This window comes from Pangasianodon hypophthalmus, chromosome 26 (assembly GCF_027358585.1).
Source record: "Pangasianodon hypophthalmus isolate fPanHyp1 chromosome 26, fPanHyp1.pri, whole genome shotgun sequence".
NCBI lineage: Eukaryota > Metazoa > Chordata > Actinopteri > Siluriformes > Pangasiidae > Pangasianodon > Pangasianodon hypophthalmus.
In genome coordinates, this window is record NC_069735.1 from 13,882,121 (window position 1) to 13,905,954 (window position 23,834).

The window sequence follows — 23,834 nt, forward strand, 5'->3', positions numbered from 1 at the left end:
CCTGTGGAGCTGCAGGGCCAGGTAGACCATCACCTCTAGCAAGCACAAGTACACTACAGGGTGGCCTTGAGGGAACCTAGAGGTGAGGCACCAGAGTGAATGCTTCCAAACTCAATGAGATCAATGGAGCACAAAGAGCAATGAAAAATAAAAGATATACATACCAACAGCGACCAGGTGCTGTAATTGACTCACATTCAGGAAGACACAGATTGTGCTCGAAAGACAAGTTTGTAGTTAGTTTGCAGAAAGTTCCTGTGAGTTCAGGTGGTTGATATGGCCTTTATTCTGCTGCAGAATACATACTGACAGGTGAGAAATTAAAGGAAAAACACAAAGTAACATCTTAGTAAATTATTAGGCCACCACAAGCTGTGCTTTTTGTCATAAACTGTCATAAAATTATGGCAAGCTTTAATTGACTTAGTGGCTTATTTTTGTGATCGGTGCCTTGTTGACATGCTTGTTATCAGCTGAGGTTCTTTCATCACAATGGTTGGTGATGGTGACTAGTAGATAATCTTTCTGCGACTGTGTTTGTTGGTTTGTTTGGTTTAGTACCCATTTATGTCCTTGTAACTAGTTATAACCTAGTAACTATAATTTAGTGCCATAATTCATCAAGCGTCTCAAATCCCAAGCTTCAACAGGCACGTCAAGTTCTCTTACGTAGAACTCTCTGACTGCATCAGCAAATGTTTTCCCCCACTTGCCTCCAGGCCCTTGAGTTTACGAGTCAGTATTATACATTGGTACGCAGTTGTTCTGGAGAGAGATCTCTCTGTTTCTCTACGGACCCTGGCTCTGCGGTCCTTGGGGAAATGAGTGCACCACAGTCCACTCCGATGCTATTCTCAGTGTGCTGAGCAAACCCATTTCAGAGACAAGGGTCTTTCATTCAGAGTGTCATTGGAGAAGCTACTGCTTCTTCTCGCCCATGCTCAGTTTTACACTAATAAAGATATAGTACTGTAGCTCAGGACGACATGTTCTGGGTTTTTTTCACATTTGCCCCTGGCGTTGTCAGCAGATATAGTAAAGACCAATACAAGACACCAGCTTAGCTGAATTAGTCTGCCCTGTAGGCTCCACTGGCCACTTCTTGACCCTAACCTTTTCATTGACTTATTGCCACTATTCTTCTCTGTGCTCATTCGCTGGCCTTGTGCAGATGAATTCTCCTTCCAATGCCCATTGGCTGATCTTGATTTGCTCTTCAAAACTCAATGACTGTTGTTCTTACAGAACTGTAGGTTGCTGTCTGTGTTAAAGGAACAGAATAAGAGAGTAATAGACCTTGTTAGATGACTGTTAAAGAAAGCTAAACAGAAACCAGAGTTGGGGATGATGGCATGTAGAGTTTCATTATCCTTGCCTCATACATGAAAATGCCCTTGGTACTGTGGCATGCTATGGTTCTCTTTTAATTAGCGCCATGGACTCCTATTTTGATGAGACCTGTTTTGAACTTGATACGCATACTTCTCTGTACACTCATCAATTTTTTTAACAAGCCATGTTGTCATTTCACCAATTATACCAGAGAAGTTATATATATATAAAAAAAAATAAGCGAAATAGTGTACATAAATTCATATTAATAGCTGCACAGAAGATTTACTACAGAAACTGTAATGAGTCATGGGTTTATTTTCCCCATTTTCTCCACAATTTGGTCACCTGCCAGTTCCCACCCACTATCCAGCTTTCCCTCATCATGACGACAGCTACCAGGATAACAGTGCCTTGTTCGAGACACATGAAGCCACAGAGCAGTGTAACACTGTCAGAGGAAGGTGCTATCTGCCCTCTTCTGAATACATGAGCTTACAGATGCCTGTGATTGGCTAGTTGCAATCTAACTGGCCAGGAAGAGAGAGTATGCCATCCCTGACAGTATGCCACCCAGACAGCATGGCACGTTTTGCTCCCTTGGCTCCTGGCTACAGATGGCTGTGTTATTGTTGCGATTTCGAACTCGCAATCTCCCGCCAATAGAAAATGCAGCACAATGCTTTTATGTTGTGCCCCTTGGGAACCTGTGATGGTTTGTGTGTTAAAGAACAGGAGTTGCTGAATTACAGCCATTTTTTTCATGCATGTATTGGCTCTGCTACAGAATTTTTTTCAAGCACCCGGTTCAATCCGCTGAAATATGTTGGGTCTACATCCAGATGGTGATCTGCCAGTTGATGACTGCTAGCCAATACAATGATATTGTGCTATCAGGTGGTGGAGTGAATGGTGGTGGTGGATGTTTATGTGGGTAGGTGGCTCTTGATGAACCTGGCTGCCTCAGGGAGAGCAGTTCCCCAGTCTAGTCTGGCAGTAATAGCCCACATGCTCCAGTACCTTCTGCCCAGATGGCATGAGGTTAAAGAGTACTGGGGGTAGGTGGGAGGAGTCATGAGCAACACCAGTAGCTGTATGGTTGCAGGTTTCACTTACTCACCTGTAATTCCCAGTGTGATGTGTGAGATGTCAGACGTGGCAGCGAGTGCAGGTTGTGTTCAACTCCTCCACTCTGCTTTTCCCTGTCCTTCTCGGTGTCTCAGTGACAAAGAGGCTCATCAGTATTGATGGCATTCGCGATGGCGGTGTGATTGGTGTGGCCTGTGTGCTGGGACAGATTCAACCGCAGCTGAGAGGAACACAGGAGCACAAGACCCCAACTATCCCTGCAATCTGCCACCCGCTGACACCAACACCATCATTACAGAGACAGACAGAGAGGGAGGAGGGAATTCCAGGTGTAGATAGTTTAGAAAGGTTAGACCTGCATCTATATTTAACACTCAGATGATGGATCAGCTTCTCCTGTGCATATTAATGACATTCTCTAAGATCTGAAAGGCTAAAGACTGACCCAACAGGAGAAGATGCACTTATCATTTTGTCACTTGGCTTAACACTGGGGTCTCGTAAGTCCCTGAAAATAAATGAATTTATAATACAAATTCATGATATTGTAATAGAACTAGGGTTAGGGTTAGGTAAATGCATGTTATTTATTTCTATTTCTATTTCTGCACTCCTTCCAATATGTTGTCATTTCCGTAGTAACAACTACACACCGGGACTAAATGTTAACATTAAGACTAATAATAAACAAACAAAAAACATGATGTTTACGTAAGATAAACGTATAATTGTTATTATTGTGAAGTTTTCTGTAAGGAGATGTTTAGTTAATATATATGGAAGGAGTCTCCAGTGTCAGTAAGTTTTCCGCCATGGGTAAGTCTTCAGGACAGAGACTAAAGAAGGGCTGGTGAGGGAGCGACTGTTTTTGCCACTACAACAAAAATGATAACAGGAATGAACTTGTCTTGTGTACGGTCCACAACATTAAATGTAACTCTAAATTGATAAAAATGATCACTAGTAAAAAATGTAATCATTGGTAAATTGCTGTCGTAGAAGAGGAATAAAACAGATCAGGACGTGCTGTCGTAGTAAAATAACTTTTATGTCGCATCACACCATCTCATCATTGATTATTTTCCTGTAACAGCGTGCCCCCAAGTGTTTTATTCCTTACATGATTATCACACACTGGTACTCCGTTAGAAACGCTTTTGCAATATGTAAGGTCACTCTTCTGTTCTGTCTAGCAATGTAGCAAAGAAAATCTCTCTCTCTCTCTATCTCTCTCTCTCTATCTCTCTCTTTCTTTCTCTCTCTCTCCCCCTCTCTCCCGCATGGCTGTTTAGCCTCAGATGAAGCATTAATGGTAGTCAGACTGGTTGGGGTTGATCCAGAGCCGGGAACTCTTCCCTCCTGAGCCCAGGCAGGATAGACAGACAGCCGGGTCACAAAATCACCACACGCCTTTCCCCTGCACTCCGGCTGCATCTAATGAGACAGAGACAGAAAGAGAGAGAGAGGGCCACAGAGGCTTTGCGTCTAAGCCACAGGAAGCCACTAAGCTGTTACAATACCTGCTGGACCAGTTGACGCATGTGTAATTGAACGCGTAAAGTGATTCTTAAATATTTAGTATTTCTTGCATACTTTTTACTCACTGGCTGTTGTAAAAAAAAAAAAAAAAAATCGATTTGTATACGTGTCCTTTGCTAATGTAAAAAAAGGTCTAAATGTATTAATGTTCTGTAATAATTAGGACAAACCACAGAGAGTCCAGATGGTTTTCTCTTTATATAGAAACATACTTTACTATTTTTTTTTACCTTTTTTTTTGTGACATTGGCAATATGTACAGGTACAATAATAACAGTGTTTGTGCTGATAAGACAAAGCATATTAAGTCAGACATATTAATTCTAAACATAGGTACTGAATATGCATGGAGTTTGGATGCTGTAACCTCAGAGCAGATTTAATCTGCATGTGTGTGTGTGTGTGTGTGTGTGTGTTTTGCTCTTATCAGGATCTTGAGTACATTAAATGGTCAGTTTGTTGGGGTCCAAATTCTACTTAATCTGAATTTGTTGTTCAGATTTTTACATTTTCACACTCTTACATGTGTGTTTATATATATATACATATATACATATATACATGTATATATATATTAGCTGTTCTTGGCTGACAGGAGTGGAACCTGATGTGGTTTTCTGCTGTTGTAGCTGATCTACCTCAAGGTTTATGGATTCTGAAATGCTTTTCTGCTCACCGCGGTTGTAAAGAGTGGTTATGTGAGTTACTGTAGCCATCCTATAAACTTCCTCTGATCTCTTTCATCAACAAAGCCCATAGAACTGACACTCACTGGATGTTTTTTTTTCCTTTTTTGCACCAAACTCTAGAGACTATTAACTGTGGGTGAAAATCCCACGAGAAAATGCCACTGTCAAAGTCACTGAGAGCACTTTTTATTCCTCGTTCTGGTGTTTGATGTGAACATTAACTGAAGCTCTTGAACTGTATCTGAGTGATTTTATGTATTGTGCTGCTGCCACGTGATTGGCTGATTTGATCATTGCCTGAGTTGTACAGGTGTTCATAATAATCTACAGTATTACAGTAGTTTTGAGAAATAATGTTTAGTTGAATCATAACTGTTGTCACTAATTACACAAAGGCTAAAACTTGAAACTCTGACAAAAATATGACAAAACTATATATTTTATTACTTAGTTGGCAAAGTTAATACTGTACGAAATTCAGTGAAAGTGCAGTCGTGTTTATTTGAGTGACGTGACCGAGGTTTGACCTGGTAACGAGGGAAGGAGAAAATCGTTGCGTCTCTGAAAACTTAGACATTACGCTGACTGAAACACGAGGGCATCAGATTTTCACCACGAGTCTTTCACTTCAGCTCTTCACCAGCTGTAACAGCCAACCAAGACATGTAAAAGAGAGAGTGTGTGTGTGTGTGTGTGTGTGTGTGTCTGAGGGACATTTCAAATGTTAATACATTCCCTCTGTAGGCAGCTCGCAGCTCGCTCTGCCATTCCCACCACCACCTTATTTATTTCTTTATTTCCTATTTTTAGCTTTCAGATAGACTCGTCAAACCGGCCTGTCAAATACACCCTGTGTGTGTGTGTGCATGTGTGTGTGTGTGTGTGTGTGTGCGCGTGTATAATGTCAGAAGAGCTCTCATTACTGAACACACACACACATATACTAGCCGACAGGCAGTCACACACATGCATACATACCACACATACACGTGAAGTCAGACAAGCAGCAGATGCACACAAGCACAGGCTGGCAGGCTGGTTGGAGACAAAGACACACACACACACACACATACACACTCTCACACACACATGTGTATGACTCATACTTAGCATTTGTAGACTACAGAATTCATTATAAGTAAGGAATAAAACACAACAGGAACTGCTGTTATAGGAAAATAATCTGTACAAGGTTACTGTATAGTTGGTGTAAGATTCTGGGACAGTATTTGTGAACACAATAACATGCAGTCTATAAGATACCGGGGGTGTAAACTTCAGGCTTCCACACGATACCATACAATATGATACAATTCATAAGGCAGCGATTCCATATTTGATGATACCACTGAGTCTGATAAGATACAATTCTGATTCATAAGGCAGCAATTGCATATTTGACGATACCACTGAATCTAATATATAGTCACGATATGATATTATTTTGATTCAGTATTTGACAGTACTAAATCTAATACTAAACGAATTTGATTCTTATGGCAGTGGTTCAATATTTGAGGATAATCACTGAATCTGCTATGATACAATATGATACGATTTTAGCTCTTATGGCAACTACTTAATATTTGACAGTACCACTATATCGTCTACAATACGATATGATTCATAAGGCACCGATTCCATATTTGACGATACCACTGAATCTAATACATCATCACGATATGATATTATTTTGATTCAGTATTTGACAGTACTAAATCAAATACGATACGAGTTTGATTCTTATGGCAACGATTCGATATTTGACGATACTACTGAATCTGCTGTAATAAAATACCATATGATTTCAACTCTAATGGCAACTATTTAATATATGACAGTACCACTATATCGTCCATGATACGAGGCGATACAATATGATGTCTCTGAAAAGTGAGAGTTTTGATCCCGACAGAGTTGGGTGGGAAAGATGTCAATCAGTGACACTAGCCAATCACAGATGTCCGTTATCTTTTGACATTGCGTGAACAGCCGTTTATCAACAAGTGAGAATATGCTGCGGTTTAATTGTGAGAAAATCATACTATCAAAGCTCGAAGTATCAGCTGATACACAATACTAATCCAGTACTATCCTCTCGGTAAGCGAATAACCATCTTACTCACTGCAGTCGGGAAAATAAGCCAGCTTAGCCACTCACACACTCGCAGCCATCGACATGCTGCAGTATGTTATCCCTCTCCTCTCTCAGGCAGTATAGTCTTACTCTGTAATTACCTTGCTCTGCAGCCTTTTTGTCTAGTTCTGTAAGTACGCATCCTCAGAAGCGCCATTACCTCCCATCTCTACGCGGCCCATCCCCTCCGCTTTAGCCCCGAATCAATTCCAACCGGCGTCTGTAATTTTGATGAAAGTGCTTTTCTCGCTTCCAGCTCCGCCAGCGTAAAACATCTCAGCCCTTCTGAAATATGGAGGGAATTCAATAAAAAAAAAAAAGAGCCTCTCTCATAAGAGAAAATGTGTAAAATTCCTAAATTATTCAAGCCGTGTGCATTGGCAATGAGGCAGCCATGCTAATAAAATGCCAATCCCTGACATTAAGCAAACCAGCCAAAATCTCATTTTACAAAATTGAACAATTGGTCGGGATTGACACACACGTGATGCGCATTACCAATAAGAATGGATGGAAAATTAGCAGTAATATTTTCTCCCGCTCTGTGGTGAGATTGCATAGTTAATGTTGGGAAAGAAAAAAACCACGTCTGATATTTGCAGCATACGTTTCTGCAGTGTTCTCAGGGCAAACACGGCCCCCGAACGTGCCGCGGTGACCACCACCCCCCTTTCCTCAAGCGGTTTGTCATTTACTCAACACTCGAGCCCCGCTGTGGCTGAGTAACTGTGTGAGCCAAAATGGCCCCCGTGGAGCCGGACACTCCTCCTCTTCACTCTGAGTTTCAGACAGCGTGGGGAGGCTGGGACCTGCTGCCAACACTGACGACTGGGACAGATAAGTGACAGGGGACCTCTCTCTATCTCTGTGTGTGTGTGTGTGTGTGTGTGTGTGTGTGTGTGTATACCAACTGACAGTGCCATGTTAACCCAAGAGAGCTACAGCTCAGGACTACTAACACAAGCCATGACAGTAGCATTATTAAAGAAGGAAGAAATTAAGAAAAATATTCAACAATTTCACAATTAAAAAATATTAGTACTATAGATAAGTATTGATTAGGGGTTGAAATGATACACACATTTTCAGGTTTGATCTGATTTTCATCACTGAAAACCTCGATTTTTAAAATATTTCTGTGAAAGGGTTCGCTAAATCTTAACTTTAGCGAACGTTAAGTTCAGAGACAGATGGAGAATTTACAGACAGAATCATTTTTTTTACTATATGTAATGTAATAAAATATAATGTCAAATGATATTTAACGTTCTCAATTTTTTTTTTATAATTTGGTGAATGTATGCTGAGCAAGCCATCGAAAAGAATCAGCTGCAGAAACCGAAAGCGCTGAATTTACCATAACACGTCATTTATTTGAGCACTCCTGTACAGGATTCACACAGAAGCTGATTTTCATCCTAGATGAGTATCAACAACACAGTTATTCATTTCAATACACTGTTTTTTTCTACATTTACACGACCACTGTTGTTATTTTGATGCTCTATGCAAACTGCTGGCTCGTTACACTGCAGCTTTTTCCACACAGCTTTGACATTTAAAATGTCAGGCAGGCCGTTTAAAGTGGGGCAAAAATCTAAAAAAAAACCCACAAATTAAATTATTAAGAAAGCCAGGGCTAAATTGAGGCAGTTCTTCGTGACAATTGATAACCGAAGCCTTGAAGGAGCCACTGATCGCTGACGGAAAGGTCAGAATTGAGCAAAATAAACTTCACAGCACAGCCGCGGCTGTGAATTATAAAGTGGAGGAAGGCTACTTTGTGGTAATAATGAGTAATTTTTCTCTGTCTCAGGTCTTCAGGCTGCCTGAGTGACTTGAATAACAGCTTATGTGTTGTTTACTGATGCAAGTGCTCCAGTGAGTGTGATATCCAGGTGTATGGTTTGTGTTGCTGGATGGTATGTGAGAGACTTTTGGGGTTGTGTAGAATAGTCACTGTGGGGATGGCGACTGGTCGGGGCAGAGGAAAAAACAGCGAGGCAGGCGGTAAAGAAAGTGTAAAGAAATGTACTTTATTAATCTGAAAATATTTCAGATTGTTCTGTACGTTCTGTAAGACTATGCTAGGAAAAGTGTTTTGCTTTAATGGACTGTTTGATATCACTTTGTATGAAATATACCCTTGACATGATTAACGATAGTATCAGGAATCCCTGAAAAATTGAATCTATCGCTACGGCTATCGAGGTGGATGATTTAGTTGGAAAGCGTGTTGTCTACAGCTTTACGATCAACAAAAATAAACTGTGTTGTATCTCGTAATGCATATTTCCTTTTTCGCCTGTACAAACCTTAAAAACCTGCTGTCTGCCTTCAAAGCAGAGCAACAAAACATCTTTCTCTGAATCGTAGCTTTGTTTGTCCGTGCTGCCAAACAGATAAATCTCTTAAATAAATTTAAGATAAAAATAAATAAAAATCAACGAGGATTTCAATTAAGAAAAATGAAACGATGTGTTTATCACGGCAACTTCGCTATACCGGAATTCAATAACAGAGCACATACCTGCGTAGTTTATATTATTTTATTTCAATTTTTAAATGAGTTTATTACAGCTAATAATTTGTTTTATTAGCTGTAAAACCAATTAATTATTTATTAGCTAACTTATTAGCTAACCAAACTTGTTAACACTTAATTCATCCAAAAAGAAAAAAATAAACAGACTAAATGATAATGCTAGCAACTAGCATCTACAGCCGACTTGTCACCAGCTTCTGGTATATTTTGCTGTAATGACGTAACATGTAGATATAACAAATGTTACATATTTCTGGCCACACCCCCTTATTTTCAAATCCATGTGCGATACTATCATCAATCGCCAATAGCTGTACGATAGGATGATGGTTTATTACGCACAAGCAGTGAGGTTTTTTTAAATCTCACTCCTGCTTGTCCTTAAAGTTATTATTATTAAACTTCCTCCCGCATTTATTTTTGCTGTCCTTAAATAAAATCCTTGCACTGCGACATAGTGAGCAGCTCTGTCCAAAAAAAAAATGTAATTAATTAATAATAATAATAATAATAATAATAATAATAATGATAAGAGAGTTCAAGTCTGGAGCCCACTCCAGAGTTCACCATGGAGGAAAAAACTCCATCCTCCATCCAAAGAAGGCTGGTCATTGACCTGTTGTGACGGTTCTGTTGATGGACACGAGCTTCCATGCTGCGCGCTCTCGATTTCAGAGCCGGTGATTTAATTTGGGCCACCACATTGTTCACTTGAGTGCATTTTAAGGATCGGTACATCGGTACAAGTGCAATATGATACACAGATTTATTATTTTGCACATTTACTGCACTGATTTATTTATTTACATAGTAGCCTAAAAAAGAATTGAAGCTGGAAATCGAATTTTTATATTCTGCATATGGCTGTTCATCGATTACATTAAAAACAGCCTAAAATAGTGATATCCTGAATTCATTTTAGCTTTGACTATGGAAAAGATGACTAGTCAACTACTAGTAGAAGCTCAGTTTAACCACTTTTACAGTATGGTAGGTTTAGGGATCATCTATATTTTTCACATCAGGGGTGGAGAATAAATGTTAATAAATGTATGAACTAGCCCAGAAGTGAACGCTCCAGTGTGACGCCCTGTCCTGTGTTTTGGAAGCCCGGAAACGTAACAAGGCTAAAAAGTGTTATCTGCCAATACTGATACTTAAATGAGTAACCTGCTTAGTAGGTATTTGGATTGAACAGATAATGTGCTTTAAACAAATACAGATACGGATAATAAGCTGAGTGTTATGATTTGCTTTATATTGTCTCACGTTTTAAACCCTTCTTTTGTGTAAGCTGGGAGTAAACAGGTTCTCTGTGTGGAAATTCTTGTCTGTGGTAATCACATATACACTACAGATGCAGTGGTTCCTTTAAGTGTGTGTGTGTTTGTGTGTGTGGACGCCTGTCAAGAGCTTTTAGTCCATCTGAGCAGAGACATGTCGGGTGAAGAGCAGAGAGACTCAGACTGACACCTTGCTGTCCACCCGGGAGACACTGAACCTCAGAGAGAGAGAGAGAGATGGAGGGAGAGAGAGAGAGAGAGAGGGCAGAGGAGGACAGTAGTCAAGTCTCTGTCTGCCAGCCTGTGTGTCCAGAGACGGACAGAAGACTGCTTACACACTCTTCCTGAGATCTCCCTCAGACTTCTAGAGGAAAAAGACTGTGTGTGTGTGTGTGTGTGTGTGTGTGCGTGTGTTTGCTGCTCCTCCGGTGAGTGGCAGCTTGCAGGTTGCCGCTGATTGCGCACATATTGTGTGTGTTATGGAATGCTAATGCTCAGCTGGCCTTTCACACAGAACGGAGGAAAGACAGGAAAAAAATAGCAATTCCCATCCCATCTGCTTTCTCTGTCTCTCTCTCTCTCTCTCTCTGTCTTTCTCTCCCTCTTTCTAGCTTTCACTGTCATTTGCTGTCTCTTTCTTTCTCACTCTCTCTCTCTCTGTATTATTGTCTCGTTCTCTCCCTCTCTATCTCTCTTTTTGCTTCTCTCTTTCTGTTTCTCCTCCTTTCTCTCTTTCTCTCTCTTTCTCAATTCAATCCACCTGTCTCCCTCACACTCTCTCTCTTTCTGTCTGTCTTTTTCTGTCTCTGTCTGTCTCTCTCCTTGTCTCTTGCTGTCTATCTCTATCTCATTGTCCTTCTCTCACCATCTCTCTCTCCCTCCCTCTCAGTCTCTTTGTTTCACTTTCTCTCTCTGGCTTTCTATTTCTCTACCTTTTACTAGTCTCTCTCTACTTCTCTCTCTCTTTTTCTCTCTCTTTCTTCTTTCTCTGCCTACCTCATTCTTTCCTCTCTCTCTCTCTCTCTCTCTCTCTCCCTCTCTCCCCGGACGTTTTTTTGTCCAACATGGAAGCGCTGCGTTTATACTCCATACATCCTGGAGGACTCGTCATAGATGAATAGCGCTCCTTACAGTTTCATTAGGGCGTATGAGTCCGAGCGAATGAGACGGGGGATTCACCCGTTCAAACCTCTAATGAAGATTTGTTTGCAAGTGGGCTAATATGGTTTGCAGAATGACACATTAATCTGTAATTATAGAGTTAATGAGGCCTGATCAGCGCTTGTCAGGATTCCTAATGAATTCTGGCTTTGTGATTTCACTCTGACCAAATTCAATGAGTCAAGTGTTATTGTGCTCGCTTTGCGGTATTAATCGCTGGGCTGTTCCTGATAAGACTCAGGCAAACTTCAGGTCATTATTTTAGTCACGCTGTTGAATTTTTGCAGAAGAACATTGAGGAGAAAAAACACTGCAACTGGCACCACTGTGATGTTATGATATCAGCTACAGCGCCACTTACAGGTGCAGGGTGTGTTGTAGCACTATGCATACACACAAACACACACATCTCAGTGTGCATGGTTACCCAACATTAAAAAACCCACAAACGCCAACAGGGTCGATGCCAACAGGGTCGTGTTCCTCCACCACCAAGAAGCCTAGTCCTTCTTGTTACTAATTTGTATGCCTGAAATACCCTTAAAATACACTTTGACCATGTTTGGATCAATGCCAAAATATAATCAGTTCATTTTGGGGATTCCTACATTTAACTGCTTATTTTGTAGCTGGGCCTTCAGTTCCTGAACATGAACGTGTAACAGTGCATTTACACTAAAGCAGCAGTTCATATTCTGTGTACGTACGCAACACGGAGCCGCACGACAGCGACGAGCGACACGGAGACAGCGCAACAAGCACGTTGAGACTTTATGCAAATTAGGTATGATTCCTCGGACCAATCGAATGGTGTGTGTAGTACAACGTTTTCTCATTCCCCCTCTCACAACTTTAGTTCCTATGTACAATTAGATCCCATGTACTGCTTAACTGAATTCGAAAAAAAATAGAAGAACAACTTACAACAATGCTTTCATCTTATTCTGTCATATACGTATGACCAAATCAAGACAAATAAAATGTATACTCTAATAAATTGTGTATGAGTGTACATTTTGGCTACTACCCTAAAAACTGAAAACGCCAGATTATACACGGCCACACAGCGTCAACAGCAGAGCTCGCTACACGCCCACAAGAGAAACTACAAGCAACTCGAGAGACTTTTTTCGCTCACTAGTGTGAACTCAGGGTCACTAGCACCTCTGTATGACAAACAGGAAGGCAGCTATTAAAGAAAAACTGTTTGAGAGATTTGACCTTGCTGTGACCTTGACTCAGCATGAATCGATTCCAAAATCTATTCAGGTACAATGATAATTCTATTATCAAACCACTCGTTCTTGAGATATCACACTTACGAGAATCTCGGACAGACGCACAAACAGACAACCTGAAAACGTAACGTCTCCACTACTTAGTGTCAAAAGCATCATAATAATACGAACAATATTTATGGATGCATCAATAACTTTTTTTTCAGACCAAGTACGAGTTTTATGGTCCTTGTACCGATACGGAAATGAGTAACGAAGTATTAATCAGTCAGGGACCTCTCTGGGTAAATGATGGCAATAAAAGTATGCATTCATGCACTCTATTACTTTATAACGTTAGCTAGCTGATTTTTAAATGAGTGCATTAGCTAGCTACATTAGTTACCTTGGATCCATTGTGAGTAAAGTATGTTTCATTGTCTTAATTGCATCATAGTCGCTGATAGCGATCAAGAGTTAGATAATATTTTTAGTTTATTTATTTACTTGTTTTTATTTCATTTACAGAAGTGGTGCCTTTTAAGTCACCCTGCACCCAGTATTGCGTGCTATAGTACGACTTTTTTGCCCGTCACTTACGCAGCTTGTGTTCAGTGACCTGTAGTCTACCATCACCCTTACAGTTGTGGCAGAAAAAGTAGAAAAATGCAACACTTACCCCATATGACTATGATATTACCCTGAATATAGACCTGACTCTTTTTTCCTCTTGCCTTGGGGCTGAGCATGGAGCTCACCTCTGATATCTGTGATTATATTACAGCAATCTGTCCATAACTAAAGGCCCTGAGAGCAGCGATACCTTCGCAATAACGTCTGTTTACTTCCTTTTCATGTGACCGCCACTTTCCCTCACTTAAGCCACATTATAATTCAGTAAGGACGATTCTCAGCTCAGTACACCGCAGCGCTGCACCTCCTGAGGGATTCGCGTGTATCTAAACAAGAGCACTTAATGTTTTCATCTCTACCTGAAACCCGGAGAGACGACAAGGCGGGGAAAAAAACGAGCAAATCTATTACTGCTATTTTCATTTCTTTTTACCCATCTTCCTCATTATTTGTCTCTTTCTCTTTTTTTCCCATTGCTCATTCTGGCAGCAGGCAGCGCTCAGAGAGAAAAATTATGGATTATACAAATAGATCCCATGAGGCCGTGCGTTGGAACATAATGGCCCATATAGATATAGTAATTAAGATGGGGTACAGCGGCCCAGAGAGGGATGAGTCCACTTTTTTTGCACCGCAAGACAAATTTATCGTATCAAGGAACACAATTAGTGCCTGAAAATAACTTATTCCTTTTTATTTCCCACTCTGGTTGTCTGTCTGGCTCTCGTTCTCATCTCATTCTCCTCTTTCTCTCTATTGTTTTGGGTCTTGAGTGGAATGAATTTTTGATTCCCTTGTCTTTATGCGTTGTCCTGCAGCGTTATTGCTCTCCTCGTGTTCGCGCTGGTTAATAATGTACAGAAGTGTGCTGTCTGGATGCTCGCTACAGTAAACACTGTCTGGCTTTGACTCGTTAATTCTCTGTGTCTTGTTAATTACCCTCCACCTATTAAAGGGTGAATTAATATCGATTGTCGTGGCCTTGCAGTCGGCCCGTCGTGTTAGAGTGTCCCGGTGAGTTTTGCAAAATGCTACTGAAGTGGAAACAAGGCCACACACACACACACACACACACACACACACACACATTTGCCTAACTATCCTTGTGAGGACCTTTCATTGACATAATTATTAATGCAGAAAATGAATGCTAGAGTGCGCAACACCTAAATCTAACCCCAACTTTAAGCTCAGTAACCAAAAGGAAATGATTTTAGTTTTTTAAATTAAAAAAGTTTTCCTCTGGGGGACCAGCCAGATGTCCTTACAAGATCAAAGGGGTCAGATATGTCTGTCCTTGAGGGGACATTTAGTCCCCACCAAGAAATAAAAAACATCCACACACACACACTCACACACACTCATGAGCAGTGTTTGTACAGAGCTCCAAAGGAAACACAATGACATATGTTCTTGTGTTTTTCTAATTATTTATTACTTGTTTTATTTCCTTTGGTTTTTTTTTTTTTTTCAAAATCTCTGCATTGCACAATATCAACAATTATCACATGATCTAAATGTTCCATCCATGGTTAATTATTCGCTGGATGAAAACAATTCTGTTTTCAGTCCTTCAACAGTGAGCTGAACAATTCCAGCCTCTGTGTGTGTTCTCAGCTAACGATTATTGGTTAGCAGAAGGTTTTCTAAATGTGACAGTTCCAGAAACGTTACATTTTCTGGCTGTTCGGAAGCTGTTGTTTACGTTATATACTTTTGTAAACATTTCTATGACATTGCTGCAACATTTTTAGTTGTAGGAATATTAACAAACATAATGTAAACATTTCTATAATGTCAGGCCAAGCATGGCAACAGATGATTTAGGACGCTATTTTAGGAACACTGTAGTCTAGAACCTACTCATGATGGGCTACAGGCAGCATTTTTATAGCTTCAGTGTTTATATATTAGCATTATTAAATATATTTATGTCGCAGCAGTGTTGAATTCTCGATTCTGACTGGTCAGAATGTGTTGATTAATATTCTGTAACAGCAGCTCTGACAGTAGTTCCAGCTCGAGCTCAAATCACAGTTTTACATTAATGCACTTATTCTAAACGTTACCATTTCTATAGCAACATGGAAGGAGTCTGCAGGAAGCAACAGTCTGTAAGTTTTCCACCATGAGAAAGTCCTCAGGACAGAGGAGTTTACGCTTTCTACCTTTTCTACGCTTTTTTTTGGTTAGTTAGAGATATAAACAGGCTGGTTGTTATGTTCTCAAAAGAGTTTCATACAAAAGTAAGAACGGCATACTTGTGAATACTGAAATGCTACGATGGCTAACAATGCAAAAAAAAGCTACTGGGCACCAGCTGTAAGCCTTCTAGCACTTACTGATTGTTAGTGTTGTGGTTTTGGGTGTACAGATAGAGAGTAGAGAACGCTGCTGGAGGCATGTTTACAGAACAGTTCAGCTCATGCTTAAGAAAGAAAACTTAACTTAGAGTTTATATTCTAAACTGAACTATATGTTCCTAGCTAGGAGTTTCTTGCTAGCTGCTTGGAGCGAGTTTAGGTGACAGTTGTACAGAGATAGTCAAACAACATGATTGTTTCAGCCCTCAAGTCCAGACCTGCTGGAAGGACGAGTACAGTTCCCTCAGAAGCAGAGAACACTAGACAAGCGCCATAACATTCACACTTCACTGACTCTTGGCTTCTTCCCAAAGCACATGCTACTGAACCAACCAGTTTGCCAAACTTGTCCATCAAATTTATTATGTAAGATGCCAAAGGAAAGAGCTGATGTGCTGCAGAAGTACAGCACGTTCTAGATATCTGGACTGAAGAATGTGCTTTATGTGGTTTTTTTTTTTCTTTCTTTCTTTGTTTTTTTTGTTTTTTTGCAAATCCCATCACAGTTTTTCTTACAAGTGAATGCCCGTGAGCTGTGGTTCATTTAATTATTTGCACTGTGAAACTCAACTGGTCTGAATGGCAAACAAACCACAAGGATCTAAATGGATTTTCTCCTAAATGGACCAGTTTGGAGCTCATTTTTTTAGCCTTACCTTTAAGATATATTTCTTTGTTTGCAGGTGAGATGATTTAATCCCTGACTAACTCAACGATAATTACAATATTATTAGGTTTTTAAAAAGCTTTAAAAAAATGAGTTTGTGTCAATAATCACCTGCAGCCACCAACTGTTCGTGGTTTATTCTCAGTGACATTGGTGGCCTCTGGACTGTGTCTAAATTAGTTCTGCCCAATCACGTTACAGCAGGTTAGTCCCACCCATCCAGTTTACAGCAGATTAAGCCCCACCCATCCGCTTTTTGTTGTTTATTAAAAAATTATAAATTGTAATGGTTGGCAAATTGCTGTGGTATAAGAGGAATAAAATGCTTACTTTGTGTCGAGCCGCATCACACCACCCTGCTGTTGATTATTTTCCTATAACTTACTACCCCAGGTGTGTTATTCCTTACAGATGAGTTTTTAAAGACCCAGTGTCAAAAAACAACCTGTCCGGTCCTGAGGGATAAAGCGAGGTTGGCAAAGGGTCATGTAAACAATGAATTGCAACTTTTAGTTTTTTAAAACTTCTTGTATATGACCTTTATTATAAACGCTCAGCCGAACGGTGGTATCGAGAATCATTTCCATCACCTGGCCTGAGCAATCTCAGATCTCAGCTCAGCTCTCAGACATGCATAGCCTATACCATTTTAAAGCAGCGCTCCGTCGACGAGTCGAGCAAGGTGAGACAGAACGCAGCGGGCACTTACCCGAGACATTCAGATGAACAAAAAGGGGGAGGAAAGTTATTGTAGAGTGGAGGGAGTGAACAGGGAGACGGCATGTTGTGAGGGAGCTTTGAAAGCAGGGTATAAAGAGTTCTGGATGTCCTCTATATAACAGCAGAGGTGAAACAGAGGTAGGGCTACGTCTCTGTGTGTGTGTGTGTGTGTGTGTATACCTCCTGGTACGTGAACAAAGATTACATCTCTCTTGACAGTCATTTTACCACCGTCTCTGTTTTAAAAGTGCAATGTAAATGTACTCTTCAAAAAAACGCAAGGAACATCTAATTATCCCCTCTCTAGCTTTGCTGATTGCTTCGCTCAGAGCGGCGTGATTGCAGATGATGGGCCGAACCTCGTCGTAGCATCTGTAAAAGACTCAGAATTGATTTCTTTGAAGGAGTCGATGCGAGAGCGCTTTAGGGGAGTGGGCTAGCTAATTAAAATTCAAATGCGGGTCAAATCCGACGTAATGACTTTCCATTAGCTCCTCGTTCCTCCTTGTTGTGCCTTGATGAAGGTGCACAAGTGTCTGCATGTGTGTGTGTGCGTGTGTGTGTGTGTGTATACGTGTTGGGGGAGCGTGTGATGGCAGCCTTGCCCGATTACCTGCAGATAGCCCCGTGCTGGGCCAACACCTGTTTACTCGATGTGATTGTCGCACTTGCGCTGTAATTTCAGCTCAGCTGGTTGCACTCCTGACACTTTGACATGAGCTCAGGCGCTCTGCTGCATACCAACTTACACTAAACTTTTTGCTGTCACATTTTTGGGGTGCTTAAAAAAAAGGTGGCATAAGAGATTTATAAGCTATAGCACTTTCTGTAATATTTGTCATATAAAGTTCTCCTCACATTACTGCAGCTGTCATTGAAATACACCCAAAATTCTCTGTTCAGACTTTGTATTTAATAACTGCTCTCCTCGATCCAAACACTGAATAACACACACCATGCGTACTGGGCTGTACTGAGAATTGGTGACATAAGTGCAAAATTTACGTGAGGAAATTTACTCGTGTTCAGAGTCGGGTTACGCAGTTGTGCTGTTCAGATTAGGCAAATGACCTGTGTGTAGTTCACATGTCCGAGGTTGCCAGATATTTCTTGAGTAAAAGCCTCAGAGGTTTTTTTTTTTCAGTTGTGTCTAGAAAATCTTTGATTCCCCAAGGCTGGTGGTGCGCAAGACCAAATGGGAGAATAAAACAAATAATATAGAGCAACAACATCCAGCCAATCAGGACAAGGAGACGCCTCAATCATGTTGCTTGTCATTTCTGAAAGCTCCGCCTTTTACACTATCATTCAGGCGGAGTGTGTAGATTTTGTCGTATGCGGACTACTGAAAGGAAGGTGTGTATTTCTTTGGATTTTAATTAGATTAGCTGTAACTAACGTCCTCCGAAACATCTGATGATATCTTTGCAGTCAGGTAAAAGTGTGTGTTCACATCACAGAGAGACAGTATTTGGATTGGTTCAATAAGTCATAAAATTTCAATAGAAAGTCTTAATTAATCACACTCACATGTAGGATTTCCTGCCTAACCAAACAGCAGGGCCCGGGAAGCTCCGAGTCGTATGAAATGAGATTTCTCTGCTTGGGTATGCGCTCCCATTCTCAGCCAGTCTGTACCCGAGCAAACGAGACACGAGGACGCTTCATTATTTATGAAGGCACAGTCTGGCCCACAGCAGCTCCGAGTGGGAGATATTTCTGTGTAAATGTGAGCTTCCTTCTTCACACATGCCCGGCGGAGTCAAGGCATGATGTACCACACTTACCTGCTGCCTCCAATAAATTATTAGCTGTATCCGTTTTTTTTTTTTTTTTTTGTACAGTAGAAAGATGCGGAGGAGCTTACACATTCACGCTAAATCTCACAAGTCTTAACAAAGATGATCTTAACTGATAAATAGCAATGAACGATTTGTGGACATTTACACACAGTTGTAAGCCTAATAATAATAATAATAATAATAATAATAATAATAATAATAATAATAATAATAAACAGTTGCTAAGCAACATCACTAGATGCTACACATTGACTATTTAAGGAAAAACACACAGAAACACAAAGAAAAGGCTGTGCTGTTATAGGAAAATAATCAGTGTGGTGGTGTTTTGATGTGGCTCAGTGTACCAATAACAATATTTTACAATTACAGACGATCTACGAATTGTTTTATTCATTTTAAACCACAGCATTTTGTTGATAATTACAATTTTTATTATTATTATTATTATTATTATTATTATTATTATCATTATTATTATTATTAATTAATTCTAAAATAAAAAGTTACATTTAATCTTGTGGAACATGTTTTTTTAACAAAACAATGCTAATAAGATTGAAAAAGAAAAGAAAAAAAAACATCTTTCTTTGTTAAATAACAGCACTGTTTTTTTATTTAAATGGTCTAGCGCTAGATTATACGTAGCGTCCACCATACAAGTCCCTGTGAATTAGCCGATACTATAGAAATGATAACGTATTAGGACGAGCGAATTACAGCCAGAATACTGTCAGAGCTGCTGATAGATATTAATCATCACCTCCTGACCAATCAGAATCGAGAGCCGAACTGCGCTGTTGTATACAGCCTGTTATCTATGTTGCTATCTATGTAACTTGCTGAATCATGCTAGCAGCAATTAAAAAAAGCAAAAGACAGACGCTACAGATGTGTATAGCTTCAGTAGGGCATTGTAAAACACGAGGGAAAAATAAAAAGGCCATCGTGAATATAGTAAACCAGACACGCTAACATGACACACCAGCTAATGTTCACGGTAATTCGTTACCATAGAAATGGTCTAGCACTTGTCTTCACGCCTGCTACTGGCTAGATGGAACATTTTCACCTGGTTGTGGTGAAAATTCTGTTTTAATCTACATCCTGAACCAGCTTGGTCTAAGTCTCTTGCTGAGATTAGACGCTGATCAGATACTGATTTATTGGCTAAATTCACACACACAGTTAACTTTAAACAGAGGTGTGATTGATGTGATATCGCACGGCCATCTTAGTGCCAGATTGAAATATATTGTTAAAAATGTAGGGAAATGGTGCACTAAGACTAGCTAACTAGCATTAGCTTTCGATTAAATAAGCTAGCTAGCATTTGTTTAGCATGAGGAACTGAGACTGGAGTGTGTTAGCTAAACAGAAATAGCTAGCTAGCTAATAGTTCCAGCATTTTACCTTCAGCTAAACCAAGGAGTTATTAGAGTAGCTAAACTTAAATAGCTAAATTAAATAGTGTGTGTGTGTGTGTGTGTGTGTAAAGAGTAAGAGCAAGCACAGGAGAGTTTGACAGGAGGTGACCTCTGCATTCAGTAAAAAAAAAAAAGAAAAAAAGATATAGATCCCTGCTTGTTTTTCTGTGTGTGTGTGTGTGTGTGTGTGTGTGTGTGTGTGAGAAGAGCAACACCTTTTTTTGTATTTTATGGTGTCTTACTTTCTCACAGCTCTATTCAATCACACTCTCCAAATCAATTCCATTGATGCTACAGGGAGCAGAGGCAGCAGGACAGACGTGTCTCTCTTTCTTTTCCCTCCGTCTCTCTCTCCCTCTTTCTCTCACTCCCTCCATCTCTCATTTATCATCCTATTCTTAATTCTTTCCCTTTTACCCTTTCCACATTTCCCCATAGCCCCTTTCCTGCTTCTCACCCTCCGCCCACCTTCTCTCTGTTTGTCTCTCACTCTCTTTCTCTTTCTCTTTCTCTGACTGACTGTCTGTCGCTTTCTCACTCTCTTTCTCTATCTGCCTATACCTGTGCCCTTCTCTCTGTCTCTCACTCTCTCTCTTTCTTGCCTCTCTCTGTCTTTATTTCTCTTTTGTCTTAATCTCTCTAACTCTTATCTTTCACTCTCTTTGCCTCTCTCTCTCTCTCTCTCTCTCCCTCACATTTTGTTGTTCTGGCTGTCTCCCACAGAATATTGGAGTTGAAATAAAATTATGAATATGAGAGTGCAGAGTGTCAGCTTTAATTTGAGGGTATTTCCATCCAGTGTAGGAATTACAGCTCTTTTTATATGTGGTCCCACCCCCTTTTTAACGGACCGAAAGTAATTGGACAGTTGGCTGCTCAGCTGTTCCATGGCCAGGTGTGTGTTATTGCCTCATTATTTCACTTAAAAGTAAGCAGATTGCAAGTGTGGCATTAGCATTTGGAATCTGTTGCTGTTAACTCTCAATATGAAGTCCAAAGAGCTGTTAGTGCCAGTGACGCGAGCCATCAAAGGCTGAAAAATCAAAACAAACCTACTTTTGGTCCCTTTAAAAGGAGAAGACCACGTGTAAAACGTGCTATAGACTACTAAAATAATAAAAAATAACTGTCCAATGTCCAAATATTTATGGACCTTACTGTATTTGAGTGTGCGTGTGTGTGTCTTTCTCTCTCTTTCATCTCTCTCTTACTTGTCTTTCTCTATTTGTCTCTCTCTTTTTCTCTCTCTTTCTTGTTTCTCTGTCTACCTCATCCTTCTCTCTCTCTCTCTCTCTCTCTGTCTCTCTCTCTCTCTCTGTCCACTCGGTGATATTGTAACAGTACGAGATTGATGAGTATGACAGAGGCAGTGATTAGATGATGAGGTGATGAGGTGATTAGCGAGGCAGGCGGTCGCCGCTGGTCTCCACAGTGAATATTTACCTGAGAGAAATGTGATCAGGCCGTGCTAATGCCATTCAGCCACCAGTTTAATCTGCCACGCGATTCAGTTAGAGATGCGCTCAGCCTCGGCACGTGGGCGGGAAGCTACATTTCCTCAAGTCCCATGCTGGAGCTGATGTAGCGTGTGCTTATAGATCAACACTGGCCTTAAATTTCAGCAATACTGTGTGTGTGTGTGTGTGTGTGTGTGTGTCGGACTTTTTCTTGGCTGTAATACATGGCACTGCGTTAATATGAAATTTTAAGGTGATGTTGCAGTGAACATGGATGAAATTGATGTTAATGTTTATGTCGCTATTGAAACTCCACAAAGCACAATTTCACGCTTCAAGCCTTTTTGCCGGTGCTGCAAGAAGTGTGTCACTATAAGAGTGTATAAAATGCGCTCCTGAAATTTTTCGACTTGGCACAAAAGTGTTTTGGTTTGCTGACTGCCCAGCACTTCTAATATACACCAAACAGCCATAACATTAAAACCACCTGCCTAATATTGAGTAGGTCCCCCTTGTGCTGCCAAAACAGCTCTGACCTGTCAAGGCATGGACTCCACAAGACCTCTGAAGGTGTGCTGTGGTATCTGGAACCAAGACGTTAGCAGCAGATCCTTCAAGTCCTGTAAGTTGCGAGGTGGGGCCTCTATAGATCGGACTTGTTTGTTCAGCACATTACACAGATGTTCGGTTGGATTGAGAGGCCATTTGGAGGCCAAGTCAACACCTTGAACTGTCATGTTCCTCAAACCATTCCTGAACAATTTTTGCAGAGTAGCAGGGTGCATTATCCTGCTGAAAGAGGCCACTGCCATTAGGAAATACCGTTGCCATGAAGGGATGTACCTGGTCTGCAACAATGTTTAGGTAGGAGGTATGTGTCAAAATAGCATCCACATGAATTCCAGGACCCAAAGTTTCCCAGCAGAACATTGCCCAGAGCATCACACTGCCTCCGCCAGCTTGCGTTCTTCCCATAGTGCATCCTGGTGCCATCTCTTCCCCAGGTAAATGATGCACATGCACCCGGCCTTCCACATGATGTAAAAGAAAATGTGATTTATCAGACCAGGCCACCTTCTTCCATTGCTCATTGGTCCAGTTCTGATGCTCACCTGTCCATTGTAGGCACTTTTAGCAGTGGACAGAGTTAGGCATGGGCAATCTTACAGGTCTGTGGCTACGCAGCCCCATATGCAGCAAGCTGCGATGCACTGTGTGTTCTGACACCTTACTATCATAGCCAGCTTTAACTTTTCAGCAGTTTGTGCTACAATAGCTCTTCTGTGGGATCAGACCCTTGACAGGTGCCATTGTAACGAGATAATCAATGTTATTCACTTCAACTTGCAGTTTTTCTAATGTTATAGCTAATGAGTGTGTGTGTGTATATGTGACACATACCACCTACCTAAACATTGTTGCAGTCCAAGTACACCCCTTCATGGCATCCCATTAAGCATCTGTGGGATGTGCTGGACTAACAAGGCTCAATGCACAGAGCCACCAAAGACGTGCACGTAGCCCAAAAAAAGTTAGCAAACCCACTAGACCAGTAGTCTTCATTCAGCCAGAAAATGTAAACCATTTCAAAATGGTGTTTCATAATATCTTAGAATATTGGTGTTCAGATTATGAGGTTAAATTGTTAGACTGTTAGGACTATACTAGAATTCTTGGACGAATAACACTAACACTGGACAACACACACAGTTTCATTCAGATGGACATGTGGACCGGTTTGAAAGATTCATCCCTTATAGAGAATCGGCTCTG

The 23,834-nt window shown here is 40.6% G+C and overlaps 1 protein-coding gene across 1 annotated transcript in view; it reads left to right on the plus strand.

The window, feature by feature from the left end:
- Positions 1–23,834, plus strand: part of epha6 (eph receptor A6) — a 133,452-nt gene that overhangs the window by 90,532 nt on the left and 19,086 nt on the right. The window lies entirely within an intron of this gene.